This window comes from Elaeis guineensis, chromosome 3 (assembly GCF_000442705.2).
Source record: "Elaeis guineensis isolate ETL-2024a chromosome 3, EG11, whole genome shotgun sequence".
NCBI lineage: Eukaryota > Viridiplantae > Streptophyta > Magnoliopsida > Arecales > Arecaceae > Elaeis > Elaeis guineensis.
Window position 1 is genome coordinate 36830109 of NC_025995.2, and position 8616 is coordinate 36838724.

An 8616-nucleotide genomic window follows, 5' to 3' on the forward strand; every position below is an offset into this window, starting at 1 on the left:
TATATGGATGCCATGCAGAGACCAGACTCAGAGAAATAGCTTGAAGCTATGAAATTCGAGATAGAGTCCATGGAGCTCATTGGTGTATGGACACTAGTTGATCCACCTAAAAGGTTAAAACCTATAGAGTATAAATAGATTTTCTATTAAAATTTTATGGTTTCATGCATGTAAAATTTTTCAAAACAAGTATGCAGTGAAAATTTAAAATTTTTTACATTAAATCTAATTTAATCTAAGTATGCATAAGATCAAATCTTAAAACTATAAATAAGATCATCATATATGAGATAGGATTCAGATATAAAAATTAAATAGAAAAAAATAAATAGAGAACAAACCTTGGTATGGATCAATCTTCATCGTGAACTGATAATCATGGATGTCTTCCGAAGGTCTCTTGTAGCCGCACAAGTATCCGACCTCTATGGATATCCATACGAGATTTTGATCTGATTAGAAGCTTTTTGGTCTCATCATGGTGCTAGCTTCCTTACAGAGATCGCATCTTAATAGTTAAAAATCTTCTTTTCTCTCACGACAATCTTAGAGAAAAAGAAGAAGTAAGAGGAACATTGATCTCTACGCTAGAGATCATGAGAAGAACCCTTTCTTCTCTTTTCTTCCTTAAATCCATGCACCAAATCTCTATAATAGAGATATAAGAATTTTATCCAATTTTTAGATAAAGAGAAGAGGAAAAACCTATGTCTAAACATGGACAAAAGAGAGAGAAGATGTCCTAACAACCAACTCTTGGTTGTTGGTAAGAAAGAAGGGATATCACCTATCTTTTCTTATGCCTATGACCTTTATGCCGTGCCTTCTCCTCCTTGATTTTTCTCCACGCACAAGTCTCTCTTTTTGTAGTATCATAACCTGATCTTTATTAGGTCCATATCATCCCATAAGGCCATGTTTAAATAAGGAAGAGAGGAGATATAGTTTGAGTAGGAGATAAGAGTCCAAACTCCTTTGGATTCTAGGACTTTATGCCGCCTATCACCAGGATTTTTGTGTGCCTCATATCTCACAGAAAGAAGGGGTTAGAGAGAGATTATTACACACTAAAAGAAAGGATGGCGTGGGATGTTTTGGGCATCCAAATCTAGTTTAATGTGAGACCTTGTTGGCATATGAAAGGAAGGAGTTTTAATCTCATGGGACTCTCCTTTTAGGTGGCTGATTTAAATCAATTTAAATTCCAACCAATTCTAATCATATTAGTAATTGATTAAACCCAAATAGATGGACAACTAAATCTGATTTGGAGCCCAAATTATTTAGATTAGATGTCACCTAATTAGAGGAGTACTAGTCCTTTTGGACTCTCACTTGGTGCTTGAGTCAAACTTACTTTAATCCTAATCCAATTAGAATTTGGTGCACCTATAAAAATAAGAATTTTTAGTCCGAATAGAAATTTAAACATTCTTGTTTAGATCCTAGTCTAATTAGAAATTGAGTCAAACTCAAATTCTAATTCAATTAGGAATTATTCTCCCATGCAATTTGGTTATCACATAACCGAATTAGGTTTGATCAAATCAAATTCATATCAAGTCAAATTAAATCTAATCTAATTAGATTTGATGCAATCTCCATAGCTCAATTAAATTGAGTCAATTAGTAATTCAATTACTAATTAATCCTTCTATAACTTACTAACTTTTAGCGAGTTGCGTAATGCAATTTTTGCATTGGATCAATCATCAATCAAATTGATAATCAAATTCTATCACGATTCATAATCTTAATTCAACTATCTGATCAGTCAAAAGGCTCTTTGTGTATGACCCCATAGATTCTATTCTATCTAATAGTAAGATATATTGTAATCCGTATCACAATATCATTGAAACTATTTTCAATGGATTGGAACCGTTCCAACTCTGCCTACTAAGGATCATCGATCATCAAGATGATGCTCGTGGGTCTCACAATCTACCAGTGATACCTAGCAGTATATAGTGGCAATTCAGCAGAATAAAAAATAATGAACCTCTAGGTACAGTTAATGTATGATACAGTCTCTCTATCGTGAGTTCCGACCAGATGGTAAGTCATGGATGAATCATCAAACCTCATTATCGGTCATATGATAGATTCAATCAGCTTGAGTCTATATATGATCCTCACGAAATTTTTTTTTCATTAATCACACTGCTATGGCCATAGACTTAAAGACTTAGTTTCTTTAATCCCATAGGACTACTTCTTTCTGCTAGGATTGATAGATCCCATCTAGGTGAACACCCTACTCCTACAGGGGACCAACTGTCATCAATATCCACTATAAGGGCTCATTGAGATCTATGTTTATGTGTCAGTCAAACTCCAGTAGCCTCACTACAAGCAGCTATAGCACCGTAGGTCAAAAAATCAGTCATGCAACTGCAGCATCGAGAAAGTCCCTAACGAGTGAGCAGACATCCATGTAACTTCTCGTGTTGGTCATGCTCAGTGCTAGTTGTTCTCTAACAACCACCTGCACTCTTGCTCCAGTGTCACTACACTATAGACTCGAGACCCATCTATCTGAAGAAAGTGATCCGTGCATTGGTCTATCTGGATCAATCACCATCCCCATGATGATCCTATGATCAGGAGCAATTTAGGAATTAACCATCAATGATATATGTCTCAAATTCTCAACTCTTTAAGAATATGTGTCATCATTTTGTTAATTTCTTGGATGATTCATAGACACATAAAGTATGAATGGTAATATAAATGCCCATAAAATATAAAATTATATCCTAAAAATATGATATGTGTCAGTCAAGATTGGCTTCTAGGGCAAACATCAAATAATCTCTCACTTGTACTAAAGTCAATCTGTCATGTACTAAACCTCATTTTGTCAAGACAGGCTTTTTAGTCTTCGGCTAGCTAAGTGACTTACCAGTTGGTCAACCACATCACATGTGGAGTTTGCCCTCTGCACTTCTATGCACTTCTACTGGAGGTAGTCACATATTCTGCTGCTCTATGTACTTGGATATCTGATGAGACCTAAGCTCTTTAGCAAAGGCTATGTTGCCATTATCTTTGTAGTAGAGTATCATGGCATCTGATGGCATGACATGTGCAACTAACATTAAAATCAGAGTGCATTCCACACATCTACAGTATACTCAGCTTCCATCGATCGATTGCTTGAAACTCTTTCAAGATATTGACATGATTACACCTATGATGTAGACATTCTACCATCAACGATAAACATAAAATCTGAATTGATGTATCCTCTCACTCCTAGCTTTAATCTTTCTCCAAATTAAGAATAAATTTTTAATTCTTCTTAAGAGCTTAAGGATGTTTTCACAGCAATCTAGTGCTCTCAGTCTGGATACAGTTGATATCTACTCGTGACATTCACAGTATTAACTATATTAGTTCAAGTACATTATATAGCATACATGCTGAGAGAGTAGCAGACCCCTCTCCGAGATTTCTATGCTGAACCCTTTTAGCATCTACTCTCTATACTTTATCTGTGAAAACTCAAGCATCCAATTGCATCTATCTCTATAATTCTTTATATTCACAGAATATAAGATGCTTGCTTTATATCTTTCATAGAGAATTCTATATTCAACCATATTTTAATCAACGTCAGTATTAGGTACTCACACTGACCCTTTTAGAAATACATAATTCCTTATTTCTGATCAAGCAGTTTGATCATATCATAGAAATGAATCTCCAACTCCAAGATTATTATAGATTTTATGATCTCTTATCATGAGAAGTGAAATCTATGAGCTACTCCATATAGAAATCTTCAAAAGATATCTGATCAGGAAAGCTATTTCATATCCCTTTTTGGAGTCAATGTCTTACATCATCCCATTGCATGTTTTGAGATCATCTCTATATTTTCGATCTCCCATGAGAAACTATTTTCTCTACATCCTCTGTTAAGCATACCCAAATACCTTTCCTGAGGATTGGAGATCCTACTATGTGTATGAGGTGGAGGAGGAATATACGCCTACTGGCTCATCATGAATAAGTTCTTTAGGTCCTACAGCTCATTGCTCTTCTGAGATACTCTCTTTGAGCTTAAACTTTTCTCCCACTACATTATCTTGGTTAAATAATTTTTCATGAAGATAGCATATCGGGTCACAATCACATTATAATCCTTTAAGAAGGTAGTATCCTAAACTCTTTTAGAATGAGCTTTATAGACCTATCCTCTAACATATCCACTTGCTGTCTTTGACATAGGCTGGACATCCTTGGACCTTGAAATAACCAAGGTTCAGTTCTCACCATGCCATATCTAATACGGTGTGATAGGAACAGATTTAGAGAGAATCTAATTCTATAAAATTAAAGCATGTCTCTAATGAAACAAAATAAATCAGTGAAGCGCATTATAGATTAGACCATATCTCATATAGTCCTATGACTCTTCTTATCTTATTGAGCTATGATTTACTAAGAGGGGTCCAATATGAAACTATGTCATTTTATGAGATAAGCAAGAAATTTTTTTCATTCGTATTGCATCCTTGATTCGATCGAAGTACCTTTAAAAATTTTTTGATTTACTTCTCTACTTTATATTTGAATTCTTTGAACCTTTCAAAAATTTTAGATTTATATCTCATATACTTACCCATACCATGACTGATCATCGGTAAAGGTAACGAAGTATAGACAACTCCTTTATTAGCACATCACATGGGTTACACACATCAAATGTGTACAAGGATAAGTATCTTAGTGGTCCTTTTTCTCTTGTCCCATAAGAGTAGCTTGGTCATATTTTCTCAAGGGATGATGCACAAACTAGATATGACTTAACAGTCAAGGAGCCCAAAGGTCCATAATTCTTTAGTTTGTTAATCATTTCTTCTCCTATACGACCTAGTCTAAGGTCCCACATATACTTTAAAGTTTATCTCAATTTTGGATCTTCCAAATCCAATGACATTCACTGCTTGCTCAATTAAGTTCACAAATGCATCACCATGCAAATGATAGAAACTAAATCCAAACGATGATCACAAAGATAGATACCCATGGCCCACAGCAGCTCCCTTGTCCTATTACCAATTCAAGGATTACTTCCTCAGCTCTCTACCTTCTCATCAACTCTATAAAAATCACTAGAGTTATAACTCAATCGGGAGAAGAAAAAATTGTAAGGATAGTATTGAGTAATTTTGACATACCTACTCTTGGCGTGTCTTTATTTCTTTAGGCTCTCTAGGTATTAACCTTTGAACTCTTTCAAGGTTTTTTGTTAGCAACAATTTGACTAATTCAGATAAGATGCCAAAATGATCTTTCATATGGTAGTTTTTCATAAACTATCCATATAAACTAATCAGGAATTATAGAATCAAATCCATAAATAATTTCTCATGCATGGTCATGTCGAGCTTTTTAGGCTCCTTAATATCCTCGATCATTATTAAATAACGATCATAGACTGACTGCTCATCATGCATCTGATGCACTGTGCAACTCTGATCACCTCACAATACTTATAGATAAATCAATGTGTCGTTGGCAATGAACATAGGTTCATGCATACGTTGGAGTTTATTTAATATGGACTTCAATATATAGCACCTATCTTTATTGTCATTGTCCATCCACTTATCAAGTAGGGCTCATAGACTATGGGTTGGACATGTTGTTAATATTAGAATAATTTGATAAAAAATATTGCTTAATTTTCTAAACTTAAGAATGATTCTTATATTTATGAGCCAGTTTATGTAATTGATTTCGGTTAATCGATTGATATCTAAGATTTGAGCTAGAGGATTGGAAGCTGACGCAGTAGACAGCAGAGAGAAAAGATTTTAGTTAGATATTTGTACTTATTTTATAATTTGTTCTAGAGATTTTTAGATGTAAAAAGAGACATTATTTTATCAGATCTTTTACACTACGGATGGAGAAACAAAAATTCTAACACAACAATGGAGTTTCTAATGGGTGCTGCGGTCCCATCGATGTCGTGCCCCTCACCTAACAGTTATTGATAATACGAATAAACACCGATGCATGGATAACTCTTTGTCCAAATGCTTCTCTAAGTATGTAGCAGTATTTGGTCTCTAAGTCATGTGGGCTCATCTAACAGTTATTGCCTATACTCCTTAGTTAAGTCAGATCTACTGTTCATAAGCAGGTACAAAGCTATCATTGGATCCCTCACTTAACAGTTATTGGATCCAACCCCATCTTTATCCTAGAGCAACTCTTTGCTAATAGAGTGGTTGCATATTTTGATGCAACTGAACCACTGTGACTAGTCGAGAACAATCAGCATCCGTAGTACATCCACAAATATACAACATGGAAGACCATTGGACTTAATATTTATGAAGAGATTTTGAGTTTAGATCTCATCTAATCAATCATCATATGATTACTCTAATTGGTATGGGCTAAATCAAATCACCAAGCAACCATGTTTGAGACTCAATCTTCTAAATTGATCAGGTAAGTGAAGATTAGTGGGGTCCCTCCATTGCTTTCCTTAGACATCAATAAATTGATCAGATCAGCAAATGGAACCAATTAAATAATCATCTTTCAATTACTTACCTGAGATATCAATTGGTTAATTGATCCGAATAGGTTAGCTTAGGCTAATCAGATTCAAGCCATAGAGCCAAATTAGGTCTTTAGGTTAATCGATTCTACATATGGGTGTTAATCGATTCGATCAATAATAATTGTATGATCTTAAGCTCTATTGACCTCACCTTAAGAAATACTTGACTCAATTTGATCAATTGTTAAATCGATTCAGACCCAATATAATCAAATCAAAAACCCTAGTTGTAATCCAATTACATGACCTAATTTGATCTATCCATGACCAATCTCTCTTGCACAAACACTAATTTCAGATCTTAAATCTAAATCTTCAGATCTAAATTCTTTGCATGAAAAATAAGTTTGATCTTGAAATAATTTCAGATCATACATACAAACATATATCATATACATGAATAAGTTCAGGATATAAAAATAAATTTCAATCCTAAACATTATTTCATATATTATATATATGAATCAAAATAGATCTCAAAACTCTTTTTAGGTCTAAACAATAAAACGTATATCACATATATGCTAAAAAATTAGATCTAAATTTTTTTTTAATTAAAAATTTTAACATCATTCTAGGACAACCATTCAGTATAACAAGTTATGCCAGAACAATCTTATGTCAGAACGACATCAAAAACTTTCAGATCTAAAATTTTTCTCTATAGATTTTAGATCTAAATTTTAATCTCATGCATATGACATGGCTCTGACACCACTGTTGAAGTTTTATGATTTTATGCATGCAAAATTTTTTAAAATAAGTATGCAGTAAAAATTTAAAATTTTTTAGATTAAATCTAATTTAATCTAAGCATACATAAGATCAAAACTTAAAACCATAAACAGAATCATCGTATATGAGATAAGATTCAGATACATAAATTAAATAAAAAAAAATAAATAGAGAACATACCTTGATACGGATTAATCTTCATCACGAACTGATGATCATGGATGTCTTTCGAAAGTCTCTTATAATCGCACAAATGTCTGAACTCTACATATATCGCATGAGACTCTGATTTGATCAAAAATTTTTGATCTCATTGAGGTGCTAGCTCATTTGTAGAGATCACATCTGGATGGTTGAAAATCTTCTTTTCTCTCAAGATAATCTTAGAGAAGAAGAAAAAGTAGGAGGATATTGATCTCTACACTAGAGATCATAAGAAGAATTTTTTTTTCTCTTTTCTTTTTTAAACTCATGCACCAAATCTCTACAAAAGAGATGTAAGAATTTTATCTAACTTTTGGACAAAGAGAAGAGGAGATACCTATAACATGGACAAAAGAGATAGAGAAGATATCCTAACAACCAACTCTTGGTTGTTGGTAAGAAAGAAGGGATATCACCTATCCTTTCTCACACCCATGACCTTCACGCTGCACCCTCTTCTCCTTGATTTTTCTCCACGCACAAGTCCCTCCTTTTGTGGCATCATAACCTAATCTCTATCAGGTCCATATCGTCCCATAAGGCCATGTTTAAATAAGGAAGAGAGGAGATATAGTTTGAGTAGGAGATAAGAGTCCAAACTCTTTTGGACTCTAGGACTTTTTGCCGCCCACCACTATGATTTTTGTGTGCCTCATATCTCACAAAAAGGAGGAGTTAGAGAGGGATTATTACATGCTAGAAAGAAAGGATGGCGTGAGGTGTTTTGGGCATCCAAATCTGGTTTAACGTGGGACCTTGTTGGTGCATGAAAGGAAGGAGTTTTAATCTCATGGGACTCTCTTTTTAGGTGGTTGATTTAAATCAATTTAAATCTCAACCAATCTTAATCATATTAGTAATTGATTAGATCCAAATAAATAAAAAATTAAATCTGATTGGAGCTCAAACTATTTAGATTAGATGTCACCTAATTAGAGAAAGAGTCTTAGTCCTTTTGGACTCTCACTTGGTGCTTGAGTTAAATTCAATTTAATCCTAATCTAATTAGGATTTAGTACATCCATAAAAATGAGAATTTCAAGTCTAAATAGAAATTCAAACATTCTTGTTTAGATCCTTGTCTAATT